We start from the raw sequence: 23,603 nt of genomic DNA, 5'->3' as shown, positions 1-23,603 counted from the left end.
TGTACCTTGGTTGCGGGCACATCCCCAGTGGGAGGTGTGCAGGAGGCAGCTGATCGATGTTTCTCTCTCATCGATGTTTCTAGCTCTCTATCCCTCTCCCTTCCTCTCTGTAAAATATCAATAAAATATATTTTAAAAAAAAAAAGAATACTTCCGGAACTAACCTCACCTTTGAATGTCTGCTTCACTTTGTGTTCCGTAACTTTTTTGCAGAATGGATATGTTCATGTTTTGACACTTTTCTCCACCATTTCTTTTAATTTTTCTACCTAGAGTGAAAACTCTTCAAGAGACGGCATTAAACATTTTTTAATTTGTATTAATTATATCACCTAGTAGAATCCCTTATATACGATGAAAGTTTTAATAATTGCTTCTTGAATAATATTATGATTAATTAAATACTACTACAGACTCCCCATTAGCTATTACTATTCTTTTCGTATAAATTTCATCTAATCTATCTCCCTTCTCTAGATACATATTGATTTGAATATAAATATTGACAGTCTTAGAACCGTATTTTTAATTACATCATGGCAATGCCCATTGAAATAGAGGTTCATTGTTCATTGTTGCATTACTTAGTCCTAGAATGGTCCTGGTACATACAGACCCTAAGTAACATCAGGATCATTGATTTGAGCCATTTACTACCAGGAGTTAAAATTTCATGCCTTTGTCATTTTCAAATCTCGGGGTATCATGTGCTGTCCAGAAAGACACCCATCCAAGTTCACTGTAGTCTTAAAATTCTTAGAAACACATTGTTTTGGTCCTAACCGGTTTGGCTCAGTGGATAGAGCATTGGCCTGCGGACTGAAGGGTCCCAGGTTCGATTCCCGTCAAGGGCATGTACCTTGGTCGTGGGCACATCCACAGAAGGGGGTGTGCAGGAGGCAGCTGATCAATGTTTCTCTCTCACTGATGTTTCTAACTCTCTATCCCTCTCCCTTCCTCTCTGTGAAAAAATCAATAAAATATATTTAAAACAAAAACAAAAAACACATTGTTTTGCCATAGGTCAGTAAGTGATTTGATTTCCACTCTACTAAATAAAATAGTGGCTGGCTCATTTACACAGGATCGCCATGTGTTTGAGTCCTATTACATGTTTGCACATTCAAGTATGGGGACAGCGAAACCCCCTGTGGGATGATGGTGAGGAAAGACCATACTGCATGTTTTAAAATGTAGGGACAGGCCCTAACCGGTTTGGCTCAGTGGATAGAGCGTCGGCCTGCAAATTCAAGGGTCCCAGGTTCGATTCCGGTCAAGGGCATGTGCCTTGGTTGCGGGCACATACACAGTAGGGTGTGTGCAGGAGGCAGCTGCTCGATGTTTCTCTCTTATCTGATGTTTCTAACTCTCTCTTCCTCTCCCTTCCTCTCTGTAAAAAGTCAGTAAAATATATTAAAAAAAATAAAACGTAGGGACAGGACAGCAGAGGACAATAGGCCTGGGCTCTGGAGCCCTAACGCTGTGTTTGAATACCAACAAACCACTCCCTAGTTGCTGCTCTCTATGCCTCAGTTTCCCCCTCTGTAAAATGAAAATACAATGTAGATTCGCAAGACTAGATGGATGCAACGTGCTTATCTAGCATCTGGCAGACTGATTTCTACTCCCACAACCTATCCGTTGTGTGGCTGCCGTCGTGACTCAATCAGGTGCACAGTCCGAGTGCTGTCGCTGTGGCTGAGTCCACTCTGGGTCAAGCCACAGTCCAGTGTCTGCTTACTTGCCCAGCGCAGCTGCCTGGCTCCCGCCGACGAGTTCCGTCTGTGTGGCTGGCTGCGAAGGAGGATGGCAAAGTTGAAGGGGAAAAACAAGCCCCTGAGCATTAACCAGAGCACATTCCCCTCGCCTACTCCGGGAGATGAAAGAGCTGGCTTCTCCAGCCATTCTTCAGGCTGACTAATTTATATGTATATCGAGGATGCAGCTGGAGGAACGTCTTAAAGGAGCTGGGGGAAATATGACGCGCTCACGTTCCCAGCGGTGTTGCCACATTCATTTGACTAGCGCGTTCATCCTTTAGTACTTCCAGGGACTGACATGAGGGAGCAATCCGCATGTCACGGAAGATAACATCTCACTGTTGCCAAAGGAGTCTATTCAGACATGCATGTTAGCGGGTTGATAACTTACTTGGTATTGCGGAGGACTCAAAGATAGACATTTCGCCTTTTATCTCCATCTCTCTGCTCCCTGCATACTAAAGATAGTGCAAAACAGCCAGATACATCTTAACTAACCCACGCAGCCAAGAGGGGCTTCTGCTAGCCTACTGCAGGGCTGCCGAGTTAAAGGGACACGGTGCCGCGTGGCCTAATGACAAATGAATGGGACGTGTTTATGTCGCCAATGTGAGCTGTCTGTGAACGTATTTTTAAAGCTCAAACCTAGTAATAATTTAGCAAGAAGGGGTGTAAAATAAATGCAACCCAGGCATTTTTGCTGCAGTCTGGGGTGGGGTGGAGATGATTATTTTTTTTAAAAAAAGCAAACAGTAAGGTGCAATGAAAAAAAGTAATTTAAACCATAGGAATACTTTCACATTCACTGACATGTATTTTGAGGTGAAGGAAGGGCAAATGAGAACTTACTCAGTGGTCTTCAGATGCATTAAAATGGAGAACATTCTAATTCCCTGGGGCTTCGCAGGCAGGTAAGAGCAGAGTCCTCTGTTAGACACTGCAAAGGCAGGATCTGTCTTTGATCGGCTGCCTCCTGCACGCCCCCCAACTGGGGATCGAGCCTGCAACCCAGGCACGTGCCCTTGACCAGAATCAAACCTGGGACCCTTCAGTCTGCAGTCCGATGCTCTATCCACTGAGCCAAACCGGCTAGGGCAGGATCTGTCTTCTTTGCAGCACTACACATTGAGTCTATTTCTCCTCTCAATTATCGGTGGGTGGTAGTGAGGTGGGATTATATGAGGTTATGTTCAAAATATGTCTCAAAGATGCAAGGTGAGGTTGACCAGGAAGATGCTGAGCCAATTATTTTAGGTCCAGGAACTCACAGGAACCGATGAGATCAGAAAACGAAAGCCAGAAAGTGACATCTGGGTCAACATTTCTAACTCACATTTTCCACTTTGTATTATGTAGACAGGATACACACATATCAAAGAAGTCAATTGATGGTTGGAACATTGTCCTGTACACCTAAAGGTTGTGGGTTCAATCCCTGGTCAGGGTGTGTATGGGAGGGAAGCAACTGATCCATGTTCTCCTCTCTCTCTCTCTCTCTTTCTCTCTCCCTTCCTCTTTCTCTAAAAAATCCCCAAATGAATAAAAACATATCCTTGGGAGAGGCTTAGAACCTATAGCTACATTCATAATATAACACTATATAAATAGGGACTTAATATGTTAGGAAAAAAGTAAAACTCTTAATGGCCACTGTTCTAAGTGCTTGAAAAGAGATTTTTTAATTTGTGTTTTCAATTTTTTTCCTAGATATTCTAAATAGTTTAAAGTTAGCATGTACCTTCATAACCAAGAGACTATAAAGTGTAAATGCTTTAAAAATATTTGCTATATTAGAGCCCATTGTTTATATGACCCATATTGCTCCCAATGATATTTTAATCCAATATTCTACTTAACATCCTTGCATGCTTCTTTAAACTCTTAGAAACAAAGAAATTCTATATTTGAAAAAAATTCTCATGCAGAACTCATTTAGGAAACTACATCATGTTTTTCATGGCCAATCATTTATTTTGAGACCTTGCCAGGTCTTCAATACAGTAAACTGACCAGGAATGCATGTATCCCTCAGAAATGGGCTCAATTTCTTTCCAATGAAATTTGTAACTCAGTAGCTCTAAGTAGGGTACTAGGTTATCACTAATACAACAAACTCAAAATATCACACATGTAACAGTATGCAATCAGTTCACCATCTTTAGAGGATGTGTGTTAGGAAATGTATGAGCCTATTCCTTCCCTACTAACACCCTCTCCTGCTCTCAGCTAACCTTTTTTTTTTCCCTGATCCTCACCAGAGGATATGTTTTATCGACTTTTTAGAGAAAGAGGAAGGGAGAGAGGGGGTGAGAAACCTGGATTGGTTGCTTCCCTCCTATAAGAGACCGACTGAGGATCAAACCTGCAACCTTTTGATGTACAGAAATCGAACCTGGGACCCTTTAGTCCACAGGCCGACACTCTATCCACTGGGCCAAACCATCAGTTGTACCTTGCCGACATAATACAAAGTGGAAACAAGTGTTCCATCTATTGAACAATATAGAGAACTAATCTAAAAAAAATCAGCTACCATCCAAAATTGTGTCATCTCGTTCAGCTACGCACGCTAAGGTAGAAAAGTTGACTCTTCACCTAAATGTCCTTGCATGGAAAGTTCCTTTACCTTCTAGCATTTTCCAGATGGGCATAAGTTGCCTGTCCTTCATGTTCCAGCCCAACAGTGAGTGAGTCTGATTGGTCTGGGGCTTCCTTGAAATGCATGGGTGCACAGGGCACCTCACTAACTCAAAAACTATTTAAAAATAAATTATAACTATAAAAGCATGCTTACAGTAAGGCCATATGCTTTGGAAATATAAACCTGTGATGTTTATATATGGGCTGCCATTGCACAGAAGTCATACCGCCTGGGAGAACGTCTGAGATGCTCTTTGCATCCCACCTGGCCTGATTTTAACCTGGGTTATAGCCTGTGACTTATGGCTGCATCAATTCATACAGAAATGTGTTGTACCATCCAAGGGAAGTAGTTTATCTATGTGACAACCCCTGCACATCTCCAAACCCGAAAGAACGCTGGACATGCCAAGTCAGAACGGCTTTAGAAAGAATCCAGGGTCCAATCATCTACACTAATAAAAGAGAAACATGCTAATGGACCGTACCTTTGCAATGCCCACCAGCCAATCAGGAGTATGCAAATTAACCCAACAAAGATGGTGGGTTAATTTGCATATGCAGGCACCGAGCAGCGGGGATGCGGCAGGATGCTTGCACCCACCCCAGCTGCTTGGGGCCTCTGGGCAGCATGGGAAGGCGGAATGGCGGCTCCAGCCAGAGCGAAGGCGGTGCCAGCAGCCAGGGGAAGGAAGGCCCATTCTTGCACGAATCTTCGTGCATCGGGCCTCTAGTACCCTGATAAGCAGGAATGTACAGAAGGAGAATGAAGCCATGAGGGTGAGGGGTCTTCGGTGATTTGTCTACTTATAAACTGACATTGGGCTAAAATCCTGGAGAACTTGACCTACTCAAACATATGAGAAGACAATTCATTTGAAAAGAGTTGCCTAATAATCATCACTTCACCAAATTTTTCTTTGATTTTCAAATTATTGTGTTTCAATATTTGTTTGTTCTTTAGAACTGAAGTTGAAGTTCCCTAAATATACACCTATAACATTAGAAATTGGTCCCCTGTATCCTCTCTCCTATTTCTTCAGTATTTGTTTGTGTTTCTAAATACACAAAATATGAATATATCAAAATATGCTAGACTCAAAAGAAATCTCTTTTCCCAGATAAAATATGTATGACTATCAATTTGAAGGGAATTTATTTGATTTTCCTGGTAAGATTCAAGTGCATTTTAGTCCTGTTGTTAGTGATGTCAGAATGAAAATAGCCATGTGTTATGGTCAAGTTCACGTGCAATGAATTGTGTCCGTAAACCTACACTTCCCTAATACCTCTGGCTGCAGATTTGAGCCTGATAAATGTGACACCACTGGAGGTCCATTAAAAATGAGGCCCACATTAAATGCATTTTTTAGATAGTCCTTTATTTATTGACAGCTTATTGTATCTTGTTTTAAACCCCTTTTTGCCTCTGATTGAACAAGAGAGATAGCCAACAACATTTGCACCAACTCTAAAGTTCAGTAGGTGATTAATAAATATTTTTCAATAAAATATTTTAATCTGTCATTATCCACTAAGGCAGTGGGCGGCAAACTGCAGCTCGCGAGCCACATGCGGCTCTTTGGCCCCTTGAGTGTGGCTCTTCCACAAAATACCACGGCCTGGGCAAGTCTATTTTGAAGAAGTGGCGTTAGAAGAAGTTTCAGTTTAAAAAATGTGGCTCTCCAAAGAAATTTCAATCGTTGTCCTGTTGATATTTGGCTCTGTTGACTAAGGAGTTTGCCGACCACTGCACTAAGGGAACCGGACTCCAACTAGAGTCTCCATGTGGCTGACTCCTAAATGCAAATCTGCAGTTGCCATATTCAGCGAGTTGCTGGAATTTAACTGCACGATGAACTTTTCTAAATGGGGCCTTCCCGAGCCTGGCAACCTCCTCCTGTCTCTTCGAAGCTGCTGCCCCCTCTCTGTGCCTCAATTCTGTGCAAGTCAGATCTTTGGATCATCCCTGGTTGCTCCCTCGCCCTTCTCTTCCTCCACTTGGCATGGGTTGCAAACCGAGCCTCTTACGGCCCTGAAATTCTTCTTAGGCCCATCTTTTTCTCTACTTGCACTTAAGATGTCCATATTTATTGCAGAGACGTCAGTAACTTCCAGTTGGTCTTCCCTCCCTCCATCTCCTCTGACCCTAGCCCAGGGGTGGGCAAACTTTTTGACTCGAGGGCCACAATGGGTTCTTAAACTGGACCGGAGGGCCGTAACAAAAGCATGGATGGAGTGTTTGTGTGAACTAATATAAATTCAAAGTAAAGGAGCGGAGGGGAGAGCAAGAGAACCCTCCGCTCTTTCGGCTCCGCAGGCCGGATAGAACAGCCGAACGGGCCGGATCCGGCCCGCGGGCCGTAGTTTGCCCACGGCTGCCCTAGCCCATTTAGCACAACTACAAATTAGTGTTTCCTTTAGAATACAAGGGGCATGCAAGAACTCTGTTTCAAGCCTTCTGTGGTTCTCAAAGATAAACTTCTGGAATACACTCTTCCATATTTTGGCTTCAAATTTCTTTTCTGAGGACTTCTGCTTTGAGCACTGATATGTAAAGAGCTGGGAAATACTCCCTTCTTTACATCAAAAGCAAAAGCTGGACAAGCTAAAAACAAGCACCTTTTCTCAGGCCTACCATCTAACTGATGTGGGGAACTGCCACCCTGAAATCTGAAGACACGGTCACCTAGAGAGATGCAGCAATGGGATCTGTTTAGTAGAGCGGAAACTTCTGAGTCTGTAGACGGGCAGGAACACTACAGTGATCATGTTGGTGGTCTGCTGGAGGCTGAATGTGGAAGCTACAGTCTTAGGGGGCGCCTGCACTGTTTGGGGCTTTCTTTTCAGAAATCCTGTGAGGATCCAAGAAAGACTCCTCGGGGACTGGTGGCAAAGAGTAAGCCTTGTGAAACACAATCAGAGCCTTCCCCTAGCACTTTCACTCTCTAGGACATCCTTTTAAAGTATTATGTGTACATCGCAGTATTAGCAAAGCACTGTGTAAGTGTATGACTTCCTCAGTTCTTCTTACCTGGAGCCACTCCCCACCCCCACTCCATAAACAAGCTGCTACACCCAAAGAATCACTGCTACCAAGCAAGAGCTGAGTCAGGACTGACAGAGACTTGTTAGACCAGAAATGTGGAGAGAATTCACATTCTGTATAGACCCCAAATGAATAAATCCTCATTTTCACTTTTTGGACTTATTCTACTCCTATATTAAATATAGTATGGTATGATGCTAAAAAACAAAAATACAAATGGGTAATCTCCCTAAACTCTACCCACAAATCTGTTTAAACGTGTAGATTCAATTAAATTAGTTTTAAATGAGTAGATATATCCTATTTATAAGCATTTAGGAGTAATTATTTTTAAGGTTAAGAATTAGGTCCATGGAAAAATTAAAACCTAGTCTATTACATTGTGTTGATTAAAGATTGTAATACTTTATAAAACTGTGCTGGCTGAAGTCTGTTTGCTATAATAATCAACACTAATAAAAGAGTGAGATGCAAATTGACCATACCTTCAAGACGCCCACTAGCCAATCAGGAGTATGCAAATTAACCCAACAAAGATGGTAGGTTAATTTGCATATGCAGGCACTGAGCGGCCGGGGGTGGGGCGGGATGCTTGTGTCTTCGCCATGGTGATGACGCAGGCATTCCGCACTGCCCCAGCTGCTCTGGGCCTCTGGTCCAGAGCGAAAAGGCGGCTCTGGCCAGAGCAAAGGCGGTACAGGCAGCCAGGGGAAGGAAGGCCCATTCTTGCACGAATCTTCATGCATCAGGCCTCTAGTAACTAAATAAAATACCTAAAAATACACTCGTTGCCCAGCCAGAGAGTCTCAGTGGTTGACTCCTTCTCCCTTCCTCTCTCTGAAATCAATAAAAAAAAAAATAGTAAAGAAAATACATTCATCTTCACACTAAATTTTAACTTTTTAATTGATATGAACAATGGCTTCTCTTGTTGCGTCTAAGTACATTACAGGTGCAATCATTTTGCCATTTGTTACAGTTCTTCCAAAAAAGGTACGTGGACTGTGGTATAACCCATGAAAATTTTCTTCCGTCCAAAGACCACAGAGCTCTAGGTCCAGAGCCCCCAAAAGACACATATGGGGCATGTTTAGACCAAGTCATCAAGACTAAGAAAGCATAGAAGGTGGATGAAGAGCCCCACTGATGGGCTTCTGCTGCAGGTGTTATCTGTTAACTCCTGGGAGAACTGATCTATAGTTAAGCAACCAAAATCCTTCTCTAAGGTATTGTTTTGAAAGATAAAAAGTTTCAAATCATAGGTTTTGAAATGCAAAAGAAAGTACTACTTCTATTTGCACTTCAAATAATAAAGAGAGAAACTAAAGATTGAAAACTGAAGCCAGTTTCAGAAAGCACAGCTATGAAAAGGAATTTCGCAAGGAAACCAATTTTACCTGAGCCACTTCTTTACTATTGATATTTACTCCCTTAAACTCAATGTAGTCAAAGATGGGACATTTCTGTTCTTCTTTGATTTTAAAAAGAATGAACACATTCTGAAGTCAAGGTGGAGTGTGCAGACTCGTACCTTCTTCCACAGACAGAAAATAAACAGAAGGTGGTTATTTGAGGAGAAATAGATTGATATAGCTACTCATTTCAAAAATGCTAACTTTATCTGTGAACAGCAGATTCAGACAAGTGTGGGTGCCTGATAACACGGATACAAGTTGGATACAAATGCTATCAGCCATCTCCTGCATTAGAAATGTGTGCGGGTGGAGCGTTGGGGAGGCTGGGAGGAAAAGGTGAAAGGATTAAGAAAAAAAAAAAGAAAAAGAAAAGGAAAGAAAACTCATAGACACAGACAACAGTATGGTGAATAAAAGAGGGTGGGGAGGTAGAAGAGGATAAAAGGGAGATAAATGGTGGAAGGAGACTTGACTTTGGGTGGTGAACACTCAATACAATGTACAGACGATGTATTATAGAACTGTACACCTGAAATATAATGTCAATTACTATCACCCTGATACATTCAATAAAAATTATTTTTTAAAAAGTGTGTCTTTGCAGCTGAGTTGACACCACCGGGCTAATACCAAATTTTTCTCGTTCACGGAGATTTTTAGTCAAACTCTGGTTTTCTCTTTGACATCCCAGGTTACCTTTCAGGCAGTGTTTTTCAGACTTTAATGTGTATGCTATCACCTGGTAATCGTGTTCAATGCATGTTCTGAATAAGTAGGTCTGGGGTGGAGTCCAAGAATGTGCATTTCTCATAAGCCTCTAGTATTGCTGATTTTGCACTTCCTCGCACTAACTTTGAGTCCTAGGATTTTAGAGGACTGCTCTATGCATTTAAGAAAAGTTGGCATTGTTATACACTGCCGCTTTATAATAAATAGCATTTTATCTATTTAGATACATAATAAAGTTCCCAATGACATTCTCATTCTTATTTTAGTAGCTTTTGATACCATGCAGATAAAAGAAGAAATGGCTTTGTTTCCTTTGGTGACTCAGCAGATTTCATTTTTAGTTTTGCAATGAATTAGACTGAGTCCCTTTGAAGTGAATCAGAGGTGGCGACCCAAAAGCTGAGTGCTGTATTTTTCAGGAGAATGATCAGTGTTTTCCATGGTGTTGAAAATCATTCTTGGTTTTGCTTCTCCACATGGCCTGAGCTCACATGCCACCAGCCACCATTGTATGTGAGGATCACAAGGCATCTTAGAGCAAGTAGGCATGTGCGGACTTCACACACAACACCTTACATATTAGATGTTAATGATACAAAACAAATAAGGTTTCATTCCTGGTACTGAGAGATTATTATTTTTTAAAATATAAATGATTGTTGATTTCAGAGAGAGGAAGAGTGAGGGGGGGAAGAGATAGAAACATCATTGATGAGAAAGAATCATTGATCAGCTGCCTCCTGCATGCCCCCTACTGGGGATTGAGCCGGCAACCTGGGCATGTGCCCTGACTGGGAAAAGAACTGTGATCTCCTGGTTCATGGGTCCATACTCAACCACTGAGCCACACCAGCCGAGCTAGATGATTTTTCCCATCGGTCCCTTTATCTGCCTTCACTTCAAGGTCAACAGAACACAACTCTTCCCAAAATGGAAGTTCCTGTTAGTCTGCATATAATTTTTTTAAACCATAATTTATGGCACACAAATTTCTAGTTTTTGCCTCAGTTGTGATAAATCCTTTCTAAAATGGACTGCAGTCAATCATTACACTACCTACTAATTTTTTTCTCCTGTCTTTTGCTTATGGTTTTTTTTTTCAGATATATTTTATTGATTTTTTACAGAGAGGTTAGGAGAGGGATAGGGAGTTAGAAACATTGATGAGAGAAAAACATCAATCAGCTGCCTCCTGCACACCTCCTACTGGGGATGTGCTCTCAACCAAGGTACATGCCCTTGACCGGAATCGAACCTGAGACCCTTCAGTTTGCAGGCCGATGCTCTATCCACTGAGCCAAACCGGTCAGGGCATGCTTATGGGGTTTTCATGGAAGTTACTGACACTCTGTACAAACCCTGCACTTCAGTCCGTGATCTCTTTAAACAGTCTTCTCCCAAGCTACACCTTTGCCAAGGCCATTGTGGTCTCTGGACCACATCATAAAGCTTCTGACATGACTTCTTTAGCTTTTCATTTTACTTGGGTGAACACCTACTTGTGAGACCTAGTAATTGATGTTTAACTTTATAAGAAACAGCTAAACATGTTCCGAAATCTACTTCCTTAGATACTGATATATCCACTAGAGCTTTCTTTAGAGTAGCGTCTGCATTTAATATCTTTTTCTCAACCTTGTATTGCAATCTATCTCTATCATTATAGTGAAGCGAGTTTCTTTTAAATAATACATTGTTGTTGTTTTTTTCTTTTTAACCCAATGTGAAAATTTCTGTCTTTTAGCTGGTTGTTTAGCTCACCTCCACGTAATGCCATTATCAGAATGGTTGGAGTGAGGTCCACCATTTTATTGTTTTGGTATTTTTCCATTCTGTTTTTTGTTCCTCTGTTTCCCATTTTCACCTTATTTTAGATAGTTTGTTCATATAACATGGACCCCTTTTCTTGGTTCCTCTATCCAAATTGATGAGTTTTTCTCTCTCAAGATTTTAGCTTCCCTATCAATCAGCTATTTCATCCAAATGAACATGAAATGATGAGAGTAATTTATATGAATATTTATTCCCTATCTTAAAAGAAGCTGACTTCAAATCCACTTCTAGGAAAATATTCTCTAATTATGGAATTCTGTCTAGGCACAATTTCCTACCCAAGCCATCAAGATTCGCCTCAATGCTTGGGAAGTTCTTTCTACTTAAGTTAGCTTTAAAAAGTGTGAAATATTGAAGGTTTTTGCTAAAGAAATATTTAGAATTGCTTAATATATTTTATTTTAGGTGGCCTGGAGATCAATATACCATTTTGAATTAATTTTCATATAGTAAAGATTTTCCATCATGTATTTCTTATGTTAATACTTATTTTTGCTAATGTGGTCCAAAGGTTGTGCTAAAAACCTAATTTGGATGCTCTTATCCATCATGCTAAGAGTGATGCAAGAGTGCACATTTTTTGCTGCTGAAATTAAAATGTCCTGTTATAGGGTATTTATGCTATGGCTGTTCTTAGTAAAGTGGAAATTTTATATTATGTCATTAGAATGAATATTAAAATGATACAATGGCAAAATATAGATTTTCACATTTCTTTGGCAGAGTAGAAATGGCACACAGTAGAGAGAACTTAATTGAAGCTTTTGATTGAAAAGGAAGGCCCACTGAATTTTATAAGCTCTATTTAAAATTTCCTTAACTATTTCACTAATTAAAGTGATTAAAGAAATAGAGTTTCTACCCATTGTTACTATTTTATTTTTTCCAAATATTGTACTCCTAAATAAAAAGTAAACAACTGACTGCTGAACTTGACAAAAAAGAGATCAGTCTAGAACTTTCTGGCTGTCTATATCTATATCTATATACATAGATATAGATATATGTACACACACACACATATGTATATATTTTTATTGATTTCAGAGGAAGGGAGAAGGGAAGAGAAATAGAAACATCAATGATGAGAGAGAATCAATTGATCGGCTGCCTCCTGCATGCCCCCCCATTGGGGATCAAGCCCGCAACCCAGGCAGGTGCCCTGACCAGGAATCGAACCATGACCTCCTGGTTCACAGGTTGACCCTCAATCACTGAGCCACACCGGCAGGGCTACTTTCTGGCTACCTTAGACATATTTGGCGCATCTTTTTGGTTGGCCATTATCCATTCCTCTCCCTTTCTGGCTGGAAAACTCCGGATGGCATTGGTAGGTATGGCATTGCAGTGCTAACATGTGGGTAGGTTGTTGGCTACAAGCCAAAGCTTAGTCGGTTTTGTATTTATTATAGCCAGAATCAAAATGAGAACCAATGACATAAGCCAATGGCCAGTGGGATAAGCAGTATATTACCATCTTGGTTAAGAGGATCTATGAGAAGGCCCTCTGTTTGCCTGGTTCTAACATCACTTCATTGGTCTTCTTTGCTCTATCCCTTCAGCAAGTTAAGTTACAGATCACTTCTTATTGTTCTCAGACATGATGTGGATATATCTATGACTCAACACTGCCCATTTTAAAAATCACATTTGTATGTACCTGCTGTTTTCATTAGATATTTGGTCCTTGAGAGACAAGGTTTCTTTCTTATAAATCTTATTAATCTTTTCACCTCAATGTTTTAGACAAAATCTTGTGGGTGGTTTGGCCCCAATACGTTTTTGTTGAATAAAAGAAGAAACAATAATGAACAGTATGTGACAGGGGAAGTGCAAGAAAAACCTGCCCAAGATGATTTCCTGGTGGCTGTTTGCACCAGCATGGCTTCCTAAACTCATACAAGTCTGCGCATGAGAAGTTATTGTCACCACAGCCCTTCACTCTTTTCAGGAATGTGCCCAGCACTTGCAATTCGTACAGAGAATGACAAAGAAGATGCTCAAGGGGATAAGAGGTGATAGACTGGAAAATTCAAATTCGAGCTGGAAAGACACAGGCTGAAAGGGAACATGTCTGAAATTTAAAATTCATCGAAGGCATGAATGGGGGAAGGTGTATTTAACCTAAGCGAGAATCAGACATTTCCTTCAGATTTTAAGAAGTTATATTAGCACACTTTTTAAAAAAATACTACTTTGCATCATGATAAATACAGAACACATTCACCCTCTACTCACATTTTTATTATCATTTTTTTTCTGTTAGAACATTCTCCCCCTTTAAACTCTGTCATAATTCAAGACCCAATGGTAGACCAGTTATCTAAATTCACCCCTGTTCCTGCTCCCACCAACAGTGAATTCTCCTTCCACTGAACTCAAACAGCACACATTTTACTCATCAAAATATTGCCTTAAAACACAGCAACATTCACAGGGAATGTACTATCTCCAACTACAGTATGAGTTTCTAGATGTCACATATCAGGAATGGCAAATGGGCTGCATCCTACATGCCCCTTCCACCAAACGGCAGTAGCTGCTTGAAATCCTGAGATAAAGTCTCTTGCTCAAGTACATTTAGAAGGACACACTCTTTGCTATGATGCTCCCCTGAAACCTGGAAATGTATGCTTCTGTTATGAAGGGATTCACTCTGAAATTCTAGGACAACTGCTCAAGAAAATAGAGGGAAGATATAGATGGAAGTGATCTTTTTTTAAAAAAATAAATTTCTTGGGGTGACACTGGTTAAGAAGACCATATAGGATTCAAGCATAGATTTCTATGATTCATGATCTGCACACTGCATTGAGGGCCGGCCGCCCAAAGTCAAATCATCAGCCATCACCATTTAATGGCTCCCTTTTCCCTTTACCACTGTGATGGGAGAGATCTTTTTCTCACTAGTTATCTCACACTTTTTCATCCCTTCCTTATGCTTCTTTTATTATTTATTTTTCTCCTTCATTTTCCCCAGTAATAAACCAATTTAGGATTGAATTCACCCTTCTTTCATCCATTTATGCAACAATTCAAGGAAGATGAATTGACTACACGCTATTATGTAAGTACTAGAGGCCCAGTGCATGAAATGCGTGCACGGGGTAGTGGCTCCCTCAGCCCGGCCTGCACCCTCTCCAATATGGCACCCCTCAGAGTTTCGGGCCCAAATCGGCAGTTGGACATCCCTCTCACAATCTGGGACCGCTGGCTCCTAACTTCTGGCCTGCCTGCCTGCCTGATTGCTCCTAATTGCCTTGGCCTGATGTGCCTAAATGTTCCCCTACCTGCCTGATAGCCCCCTAACTGCTCCCCCCTGCCAGCCTGGTGGCCCCCTAACTGCTCTCCTCTGCCAGCCTGGTAGCCCCTAACTGCCTCTGCCTCGGCCCCCGCCACCGTGGCTTTGTCTGGAAGGATGTCCAGCCTAATTAGCATATTACCCTTTTATTAGTATAGATGCCAATGTTCTAGTTAATTAGAATGTAAAGATTAATAAGACAAAATATCTTGCCTTAGACATTTTACTGTAAAACAGTAGTAAATATTCATTCATTCATGTATTTATTCAATCATTGTTTATTTACTGAGGCTATATGGGTGAATAATGCATGATCTAAGTTAGTAAGAAATTCCAAGGTATCTAAGAATAGTTCAAATGTTTTTAGTGTTTATCATAATAAGATGTGGAAGGATGTATTCAATACTCTTGCACTGGTTACCGATAGGATAGGATTAGAAGTGGGGAGGGAATAATATAATTTTTTTTCTCCTGTACATAACTTTTATTTCAATGAGAAGGTATTATTTTATAATTTAATAAATTTAATTATTTAAATGTACCATATACATTGTTACATATCTGGATAAGTTTAGTCTTTTCTTCCTTGAAGATACTTTAAACTCCCTAATAACCAACCTCAGTCATTATTAATTTTATTTCCATGTATTTCACTCCTTGATAATTTAATTCAGGAGCTACTAAAGGAAGGAAAAAAGTTTTCTCAATTTTAATGTTACCATATTACTGTATTGTCTATATAAAATTCTCCTACATCAATTTTTCTTACTTAGTACTTTATTCAAAATTTCCTCCAAAAATTATTGTTTTGGTGATGAAATTTACCTTACTTATTAGATTTTTAAATTTCTCTGAAATGCAATATCCTTTTTCACAAACATGGAGTTAATAAGCTATTTTTACATTATTCTCTAAATTCTATGCAGCCAGAAACAAGAAGCTTCATCCAGGAACTCTGCACACCCTCTTCCCTCCCAATTGCTTTCCCTTTTCAAGAGACAGTGTATGGCCCAGCTGGCGTGGCTCAGGTTGAGCACCGATCTATGAACCAGGAGGTCACGGTTCAATTCCCAGTCAGAGCACAGGCCCGGGTTGTGGGCTCAATCCCCAGTGTAAAGCGTGCAGGAGGCAGCCGATCCATGATTCTCTCTCATCATGGATGTTTCTATCTCTCCCTCTCCCTTCTTCTTTGAAATCAATAAAAATATGTGTGTTGCTTTGTGTTTTTTTTTTTTAAAGACAGTGTACCAGTATGTTGGCACACTTAAGCTCTTGACAAGAAATCTGTCTCAGCTGAATGTGCCATCACTTACATCTTTTCTTGATTTGCTTAAACAGTTGTCCTAGACCCGTGGTCGGCAAACTGCGGCTCGCAAGCCACATGCGGCTCTTTGGCCCCTTGAGTGTGGCTCTTCCACAAAATACCACACCCTGGGTGAGTCTATTTTGAAGAAGTGGCATTAGAAGAAGTTTAAGTTTAAAAAATTGGGCTCTCCAAAGAAATTTCAATCGTTGTCCTGTTGATATTTGGCTCTGTTGACTAATGAGTTTGCCGAGCACTGTCCTAGAACTTCAAAACAGAAAGGAAAGCCCATCGAAATAAAGGCATACGGTTCCAGGTTCAGTGGAGCTTCTTAGCAAACAGTACGTCCTTAGGAAATTCCGAGGAGTGCAAGTGTGGCCCATTGAGAACGCACCGCCCCGCTGTGGGCTCTGTAAGAGTCTCTGGCTCCGACCTACCTGGATGCTCAGTGACGGGTGCTGGCTGCTGTAAGGGCCATGGCACTGGTCTGCTTTCTCCTCAGGAGGATCTTCCCAGGCCGCGTCAATTCGCAAAGGCTTAAACCTTTCAACAGTCCTCTGGTCCAGAGTCCTTCTCAAATATCCGCTAATGGTGACCTCTTTGTGTAAACTTTAACATCCCAGAAACCCAAGGTCCTCTCGTTTTTGAACTCCAATCCCAGGACTGCACACACTGTCTTTGAGTCCACAGAGGGATTACTGGGTAACTTGCAAATATGCCATCCAATTTGTCTGGAAACTGGCTTATAGCCTCACCGAAGTTTAGACACAAAGACTTGGAAGATGAGAGGCAGAGGAGGGCTGGCAGTGGCTGCATGCAATTAAGGTTTGTAAGTAAGGAGGCAGGAAAGGGCTGGGAGAGAGAGAGGTGTGAAGCCAAGAATGAAAACCCACCAACAGGCACAGAACAACACTACCACACTGTCTGTTGTATCAGAGAATCTCAAATACGAGGTGGGTGTGAGAAAGAGGTGGGTACACATGTGGGAGGAGGGAGGCAAAATCTACAGACCATGAAAACCAAATGGTTTTGGAAATACCGAAAACAGGAATTTATTTCAGAAAACTTCTTTATAAAAGACTTTTTTTTTCCTTTTTCATTTATTTTTTTTTAAACATTTAAATTCTCTTTTAGGACAAAAAGACCCTCATGTTGATATGACCTACTGTTTATTTCTGGCGCCCCTTCTGGTTTATTCTATCAAAGTAAAAATGAAATTTCTTGGTTAGAAGTTGCAATGGTCATTCAGATAAGGACATTGCATAGTTCTCTGGTCAGGGTGATTAAAAAGGAAAGCCTTCAATTTCTCTAGCAGCTTACTCTTAATCTGGAGAAAAGTCAGTTTTACATTTAGAAGAAAGGATGGAAAAGATAAAAAGAAGATATATTCACTATGGTCATTGCTCAGATGCCCCTGTGCACACACGTGCACACAGGCACGCACACACACCCTCACACACATCTCCTTTCTAGATCACCCTTATTGTCAGCATGTCATTGTTAATACCACGTCGGAAAGAAAATGAAAGGTGCCCATTATCTTCTTCTTTCTATAATTAATAAACTTCCTTTTTTTGAGTAGTATTTTAGGGTTACAGAAAAACAGAGCAAGAAGTAAGAGTTCTCATAGACTCTCCCATCACCCCTTAGATTCCCACTATTACTAAAATCTCACATTAGTGTGGAATATTTCTTACAATGGATGAACCAATATTGATATACTGTTGCTTAATAAAGTTCATAGTTTCCACTAGGGTTCACACTTCGTGTTGGAAAGTTCTATGGGTTTTAACAATGCATAGTATCACGTATCCACTATTACAATATTACACAGAAGAGGTTCATGCCCCTAAATACCTTTTGTTTTGTTTTGTTTTGTTTTGTTAATCCTCACCCGAGGATATTTTTCCATGGGTTCTGAGAAGAGAGTGGAAGGCAGGGGGAGAGACCGAGAGAGAAACATCAATGTGAGAGACACACATCGATTGGCTGCCGTCTGCATGTGCCCAATCAGGGCTAGGGATGGGGCCTGCAACTGAGATTAGTGCCCTTGACTGGAATCCAACTCAGGACTCTTCAGTCCATGGGCCAATGCTCTATTCACTGAGCTAAGCGAGCCAGGGCATCTAAATGCCTTCTGAAAAGCCTTGCTAACTGTATCTCCTGTGTACAGTCTGAGGGGATATCTTGGGTGGTCAACAAGAGGTGGAATGGCGAGGCACTGGATATGGGCTTTCAAAGACAGCTTTAATAAAACTCCCAGACTTCTCCCAAACGGCCACACCAATATGCACTCAAAAGCAGCTGCTTGCAAGTATCTATTTCCCTTGGCTGTTCCCAATATATTACCCATTTTTAATAATTTTTGCCAGAAAGGTATCTTATTTCAATTGGCATTTCCCCCCAGTGACTTATAATGTTGAGCATCTTTTCATATGTGTAATTGACCACTTATGATACTTTACATGGTAACTGCATCTTCATACACTATGAATTGGGGGTGGGCCGTTTGTAATTTTCTTATTGACCTTTAGGGTTTTTATGTATTCCAGATAGTCCTCCTGGACTGCTAGGTATGTTGAAATACTGCATTTCAGTATGTGTTCTTTTCCTCTTAACTTTGCTCATGGTGTCTTTTATTGTACGTAAGTCGGAATGAAAAATATGGTAAAAACCTAGAACCTCACTCGGTCGTGTCGGAGTGGGGAATGGAAGCTGGAGAATAAAAACATTTGCTGTGCTCCCATTTTTGCATGGGGCCCATCCTTGTCCCCCTGTTTAGCTTTCATGAATAGCCAAGTCATAATATTTCCCCCTTGCCTTCCTTAGCTGTCTGCAAACACATTTCATTTTTTCCCCTGCCACCTAATCATGTTATTCCGTGAGAAGTGCCCCCTATTCACATTTTCTCATTCAGAGCCCTTGTCTTGTGTGTTCGATGCTCTATAAAGAACTGTGTATGCGCATAGCTCTCTATAAATAATTGAAAGAGTAATCATTTGCATATACAGTGGCCTGTAATTGGCTGTGATAGACTCCCTAGTAATTTTGCATGAGAGATGCTCCGGTAAAATAAATTGTGCTTGTCTGTGTTTACTTTGGACAGGTAAAGTACTAGATGGCGTGTTGAATTTCTATATCAAGTTTTAATTAGGTCATTCTGCTTGAGTTACCGAAATAACCCGCTCTCCCCAATAATGAGAATGGGATTGGTTCAGAAATGAATACCAATGGCTCCCCTCTGTATTTCAGAATCCGAAAGGGCGCCTCTCTGTAATATAGGCAGGCTAAATATTTTGCATCCTAATCTAGTCCGGCTTCCTGGCTGGTTGTCTGCCAAGCAGAGCTTCGGCCTAGCCAGAGGATGGAGAAGTTGGGGTCAGGGCTCCGGTGCACACTCACCTGAGCGCTTTGTAGCCCTGTCACTGGGGAGACAGGGAGGTAGGTACCCACCTCCTCCCTTTCTGCAACTCTCCCTCCAGCCAGGAGCAGGTCGGGATGGAGGGGGACACACTCCCAACCCCGCCTTTCTAGAAGAGTCTTCCATTTCCAAATGAGAGGCTGGATATTTTTGTTTTGCTTCCTCATCGAATAGATCTTTCCAGAGCAGAACAGATTGCTTGAAGCTTGCAAGTTGCAGTCTGGTGAAAGTCAAGGCCAGGAGGGGGACAGGACAAAGTAGCCACAAGTTATACTAATGTTTATCACGATTTCTATTGCTTTAACCTCACGGAGGAGTTTGCTTTGGATGGTTGGAGTGAGAATTTTTAAAATTGATTTTTAGAGAGAGAGCAAGGGAGAGGGAGAGATGGAAACATCAATGATGAGAGAGAATCACTGGCTGGCTGCCTCCTGCACAACCCCTACTGGGGATTGAGCCTGCAACCTGGGCATGTGCCCTGACTGGGAATCAAACCATGGCATCCTGGTTCATGGGTTGATACTCAACCACTGAGCCACACTGGCCGGGCCAGAATTTTTTTTAAGTCCTCCATGAGGTTAAAACCGAGTGGTCTCCTGAGTGTGCACTGGGCTCCTGACATCACTCTACTAAAAATGAGACAAAGGACAGTTGAGCCATGAGAGAAAAATAAAGAATATAAACACATGAGATTGTTCTCCTCAGTAATGAAAAAGCACAAAATGAAACTACTAGCAAGATCTATTTCGCCCATTTAATTAGAAAGTTTTTAGCGCTAATATTCAAAATTAGTGAGGCCTCAGTAAGACGACTCTCCATGTATCCCACTGTGATACTTAGCTGGGAGAGTCTTTCAAGAATTTGCTAAACTGGATCAAGAACCTTAAAAACTTTCGCATCATTCAATTCAAAAATACTGCAAGGAATTTGGAAAGTAAAAGAACCAGAAGATTGATACGTAAAAATAGTCCACCCAGCCAAACATAACAAACAACTGTGAATCTTCCATTCAACAGACAGACAAACAAACAAAGGTAGACTGCACCTTGAGTGGTGTCAACAGGACAAGAATTCACTGGGAGTGGCACAGAGGGAGGGTCAGGTCAGGTTCAAGGGCCAGGCAGCTCACTACGGGGCCACTGCAGTGAAGACCCTTAAACTGCCTTTGTCAAAGAACCCACAACTCCTACTACTGAGGCTGGGTCGTAGACACCAGAACACCAGCCATTCTGAAGCTCAAAAGCCAGACACCAACATTACTGTTCCTTCAGAAACAGATCTGCCCGTTTCCCTCCCACTGCTTTCTGATTGGTGGAGGCTGAGTCACATGACCCCATCCTTCTGGAACGGCAGGCTGGGAGAGCAAGCTAAGGTCTCTTAGGTGGAAGGCAGGACCTGGGTAAGGGAAATTCCTCAGGTACAGGGAAGATGTTCCAAAGTTGCTGGGCAGCCGGAGAATAACAAATATCCTCCATGAACCTCAATAACCCCTATCAGGAGACTAGTTAGGGAAGCAGATCAGATGAGAAGAGAGAAAAACGTGAGGAATAACGCAAGACAGAAAGAGGTAAAGGGTTTTCAGGAAAAAGAGGAGCCCGATTACACACACACACACATATGTAATGTGTATATTTAGTGGGGCAAAAGTAGGTTTACAGCTGTTCGTGTGGAAAAATATACAATAATTCATAAATAATAATACAAGAATATACTCCGTATTACACACAACTGTAAACCTACTTTTGTTCCAAACTTTATGTAGAGCCACAGGATAGATGAATATGAGGTAACTAAAAGGCATACTTAAGAACATTTCATAAAAAGGCACGTGAAAAATATCTGTGCAGATATAAAAACTATAAATACAGAATAGCTCTTTTTCCAGGGAAGTGAAGTGCAGCATGGGGAATACGATCAATAGTACTGCAATAACTGTGTGTGGTGGCAGGTGGGTACTGCATTCATCAGGGGATCCTTTGTAAATTACATAAATGTCTAACTACTATGCTGTACACCTGAAACTAATATAAAATAATAGTGAATGGCAAAAAGGATACCTCATTTTTAAATATCTGTAGAGAAAAATATTAGAAGCTAATTTAACAGAATGGTAAGGGCGTGAAGGGGGGGGATGGGAGACATCTGTAATACTACCAACAATAAAATACATATTTAAAAAACAAAATGTTAAACCATGGATAAAGAGAGGTGTTTTTTATTTATATTTTTGTATTTTATAATATATCATTTTAGAATAAAAGGTACCTATTAAATCCTAGTTCCTTATATGTTTAATTATAGGTATTTTAAAATATGTTTTTAATTTATTTCAGAAATGAAGGGAGAGGGAAAGGGGGGAGAAACATCAATGATGAGAAAGAATTATTGATCAGCTGCCTCCTGCACGCCCCACACTGAGGATGGAGCCTGCAACCCGGGCATGTGCCCTGACCAGGAATCGAACTGTGACCTCCTGGTTCATAAGTCAATGCTCAACCACTGAGCCACACTGGCTGGGCTAATTATAGATATTAATAAGTGATCATTGCATTTCGTAAGCAGTCAACTCATAGCGAAAGCCTGCTGTAGATGCTCACTCCGTCCACCGCCAGTAAATACTGGAAAATTGAGAAAAGCATCTGTTTCGAGCAGGCGTCCTCAAACTATGGCCCGCGGGCCACAGGCGGGCCACATGCGGCCCGCCGAGGACATTTATCCAGCCCGCTGGGTGCCGCTGCCTGTCCTGCTTAGCAGCCGACTTGTCCCAGGCCCGCAGTGCGCATAGGAATTTGTTCATAGTTTTTTCTTTTAAACTATAGTCCGGCCCTCCAACGGTCTGAGGGACAGTGAACTGGCCCCCTGTTTAAAAAGTTTGAGGACCCCTGGTTTCGAGTCTACCCACAGGCCTGGCTGCCAAGCCCTTTTTACCCAAACATTTCCTGAAAATAAATTTTACATCCAGAAGCATAAATGCTATTGCCTCTTTCATGTACCAGCTTTCAACAATCCAGCTTCTGTCCTCACTGCTCTGCCAGAGGAACCCCCAAACAATCGCCAATGACCTCTTAACTGGCACGTCCAATGCCTATTTCCCCGTCTTTACACTATGCATCGCCACTGGATTGCATTTTTAGATTCTTCTCTGTTAAGCTCTGCTCCCACGTACCTGTGATACCACACTGTCCAGCTCTTCCTTTTACCCATCACTCCTTTTTGCTTACATACAGATATCTATTTGGTGTTCTAGTAGATTCCAGAGGTATCTGTGAGCACGCCTGCTCTCGCCCTATAGGATTTTTTTTAAAATATATTTTTATTGATTTTTTACAGAGAGGAAGAGAGAGGGATAGAAAGTTAGAAACATCGATGAGAGACATCGATCAGCTGCCTCCTGCACGCCCCCCACTGGGGATGTGCCCGCAACCCAGGTACATGCCCTTGACCGGAATCGAACCTGGGACTCTTCAGTCCGCAGGCCGACGCTCTATCCACTGAGCCAAACCGGTTAGGGCGCCCTATAGGATCTTACATGTTGCGGGAGGTGGAGAGGAACACTGCACCAGTAAAGAAACATACAAACAAGGCAATTTCATCGTATGCTTTTCTCTGCCTCAAACTTGGGCTTCTCTTTATTTTGGCAACCCTGTAATCTTGGTCGTTTTTAGGTTTCTCTATCTTTTCTCATTCCGCACATTTTTCTCTTTTCTCATGGTGTCAACTAATCTATTTAGTCTTGCACTCACCCCAGTACTCATGCACACGGTTGTCTATCCACAGATATCGCCACCTGGATGTCTGGCAAGCATCACACTCAAGAAATTCCAAGATAAATTGTGTCTTCCCCTTTAAGCTTGCTTCTGCAGCTGGAGGTCTACCCTGGCCTGCGGACTAGGATCCCGGAAGACACCCGGGGTTGAGGGAGGTCGTGGAGGATCATTCCCCTCTCCAGTCTCCCAGGGTGCCCCAGTGAAGGTCTCTTGCTAGAAATATTTGTGCTTACATCTCTGGTATTTCAGAATAATGGATAGCATAATTTCAGTGACGTCCTTATTCTTTTTTATTTTATTTTATTGATATTTTACAGAGAGGAAGAGAGAGGGATAGAGAGTCAGAAACATCGATGAGAGAGAAACATCGATCAGCTGCCTCCGG

This window comes from Plecotus auritus, assembly GCF_963455305.1.
Source record: "Plecotus auritus genome assembly, chromosome: 15".
Taxonomy (NCBI): domain Eukaryota; kingdom Metazoa; phylum Chordata; class Mammalia; order Chiroptera; family Vespertilionidae; genus Plecotus; species Plecotus auritus.
This window is presented reverse-complemented; position numbering follows the sequence as displayed.